This window comes from Helianthus annuus, chromosome 5 (genome assembly GCF_002127325.2).
Source record: "Helianthus annuus cultivar XRQ/B chromosome 5, HanXRQr2.0-SUNRISE, whole genome shotgun sequence".
Lineage (NCBI taxonomy): Eukaryota > Viridiplantae > Streptophyta > Magnoliopsida > Asterales > Asteraceae > Helianthus > Helianthus annuus.
In genome coordinates this window covers 155,047,928-155,051,322 of record NC_035437.2, presented here as the reverse complement: position 1 = coordinate 155,051,322, position 3,395 = coordinate 155,047,928, and positions in this window count along the sequence as shown.

The following is a 3,395-nucleotide window of genomic DNA, read 5'->3' as shown; positions in this document are numbered from 1 at the left end:
GTCGTTTAAAAGTTACGACGTAACGCCGTGCTGAAGCTTTAATCTCGTGTGTTCGGTTCTTCTTCGAGCTTGATCTTCATCCGGGCACTCTTGGTTATCACCTATAATCAAAACCAACTTAAAAGTTAGCTTTGATAGTTAAATAACAAGTTTAAACAAGTTATAAGGGTCAAACAACAAAAATTAAACAATTTTCGGAATCAGGAGGGACTAGACGCTACGCCTAGGGGCTAGACGCTACACCTAGCCCCTTTTTTTACAGCAAATTGCTTAATTGTTGCTGCATTTGCCTAGCTCCATTTTCGGTCGAAATTCTAACTTCAAAGCTTCATAACTTTTGATCTAGATGTCCGTTTTACGCGATTCTTTTTCCTACGCGTTCGTAATTCAAAGCTTCAAAATTTTAGATTTCAAGCTCTCGGCTTGAAATTCAATTATGACACTTTTTGACCCGTTTGTGATTTCATCAATCAGACTTGTTTATTTCCTTTAAAATACCAAGGACATTATGTTATATTCACTTACCAACATTTAAGGTTCAAATTACGGGTTTCTTATGAAATCTTATCCCGTATTGCATATCTACTCGTTTTGATCCGTTACGGGGTATTTAACACTTTTAAGCTTAAATCACGCTTCTTTTAGCTTACACGCTATCTCCGTTTTATACATATCCCAAGGACCCAATTTAACAAAACGCTTATTTCTAAACAACTCTCAAATATTGTTTTTCCCTATTTACCCCTCAATGACTTTTGGTCAATTTTAATCCTTCATTTTGCGACGAAGGGCTTTCGTCAATAATTGACCATGATATCGCTTCTAACTACCATACAAATATGTGTACCTGGCTCGGATCAACATATTGATCCGTTTAATACTTTGCGTCCATAATATGCTAATTCATAGCACCGCTAAATCATAACCAATTTATCATGTGCGCATAAGACTCGACAAGCACTTATTACTCATTTTTTGTCAAATGGTATCTACATTACCATTTGACCCGTTTGGTCTAAACGATTTAAACACTTTGCGCTTATATTGGAATGGTATCTATTTACCATTTTATTAAATAACTAATTTCAGATTTCTCACCTCTTTAGCTATGTCTCTTAAACCCTTTTTCTTACGCATTTAGCCCGACATGACTTATGTCGCTTAGTGTTTTATATTTCAACTTTTACCTATTTGTTCGTGACTAAATCACTGTTTCCCCTTTTTACTCATTTAGGCTTACTTATAAAGTAGCTGTTCGAAAACTCATTTTTATTTATGTCACTTCATGACCAAATTACCATCTTGCCTCTTTATCATAAAACATAGTTTTTCATCATTTGATATGCTCCGACCCGTATCATTTCGTGTCGGAGCCATATCATGAATATTATCTTAATCGTATAAGAAACTTTTAAAACAAACACATATTCTACAAAAAGTGTAAGTTTCACTTACCTCACACCCAAATTACGCTTTTCTTTTCATACTTGCTTCGATCGACCCGCTTTCTCTCCAAGCTTCACCTAGCTTGTTAAGCGCCAACTATCATTCATTATTCACAAGGTTGTTAGAATAATCATTTTAGATCATGATTTTCACACCTTATGAATCTTTGACTATTTTTCTTATTGAACTAAATCATAAGTCAAGAGTTTAATTCTTGTGTCAAGACCCACTTTTAATCAATTATGAACTCTTAACAAAATCTCTATTTTGTTCAAGTAGTTCATTCATATGAGTTAATATGATGTTTATAAACACCAATACAACATCAATTTCATTAAATCATCAAAACCATTTTTCTATCATGCAAGAACAAGTACTAAATCATGTAATTTGTACAAGTGTTTATTTCTACTATAAGTATGATGATTTTAAACATGTGTATATCATCATCTTCACTCCTTAATCAAGACCCACTTGTCTAAGTGTGGTAAATCATCAATTTATTAAAATCATAACAATTTTACTTCAAATTTCTACTTAGGGTTTGTTCCTAAGCAATCACACTTCATTAATTTGGCCATAGCCTCTACGATTCATACATAGATCGTATCATGCAAAGTTAACTAATTTTCACAACTTCATAAATATTAAAAATTCAACATACCTTACGATCCCCTCGACTTGGTGATCGTTTATTCATGTTCATGCATCGATTTGGGTCTTGAATTGATCTTCAATTTTGAAGATTTGATGAACTAGGGTTCATCCCCCTTTTCTCTGGCTCCTGGTCGATCGACCACACACACCCATGTGTGTGTTTTTGTATTGTTTTTTTATAAGCTTTTAATTAAACATCTTTCCAATTGCCCACTTTTAGTCCCTCAAAGTTTAAGGGTTTTATAAATGGGTTAGTTATTAGAAGTTCCTTCATTGTTTTAAGGCATATATTTAACTAGGTTGATATTCCTAGTTACTTGATGGGTTTCGGGGAAGTTATAATCCATGTTATTTTAACTCCCGTTAACTCGGGCCTCTCGTAACTTTATTTTCTCATAAACATTCTTTCACCCCTTTTTATTTAACATTAGATTTATTTATTTAAAAAAAATCCTAATATTCACCGGGTAAATTTTACCACTAACGGTACTTTACCCGTCTTTTAGTATTAACGTGGTTTGATTACCAAACCCGTTTTCGGGGTGTTACAAAAAATAAGAAGTGTGCAAAGATGTAACACTCCAAAACCTGAATGTTTATAATTGCCATGTGTTCTTATTTGACTTAGCATGAAATAAACAATTGTGTTTTTTAACCTAGTTAAGTAACGCCCCAAAAACTCGAATTACTAAATTTGCTAGTGAGACCCCATGTTTAATAAAATAGAATGTAGTAACTAGGTTATTATACCTAGTCAAAAGTTTAGCAAAGCAAACAAGGGAACAAACTTGAGGGGCCATATATGAACAAGGGGGGAAAGTTATGTTTTAATAAACAAAAACATAAGACACAACACACATACATCGTGTGTGTGTGCGTGGAATGCTCTGGAGAAGAACAAAGGGGTGTAAACCCTAGTTCTTAAAGAAGCTTCCAAATTGAAGGTTGAATCGAAGCTCAAATCTATTAAGGAACATGAATTAGTGATCACCTAGACAAGAGGATCGTGAGGTATGTCTTGAAACTTAGATTGATGAACTTGTATGAAGTGGGTTATGTTCCAAACCGCGAGTTAGTATGAAATTGATCATTTATATGTGTTAGATTCACCATATAGAACATGGATTATGCATGGTTTAGGTTAATTTGATGATTAGAGGTGAAACCCATTTGTTTTGGGCAAGGATGATGACTTGAATGATCATTCATGTTTAATTATTATTGATTGTTGATGTGTTATGATAGATAGGATGAATTCTTGTAAGTTGAATTGAAAGAAATGTGGTGTCAAT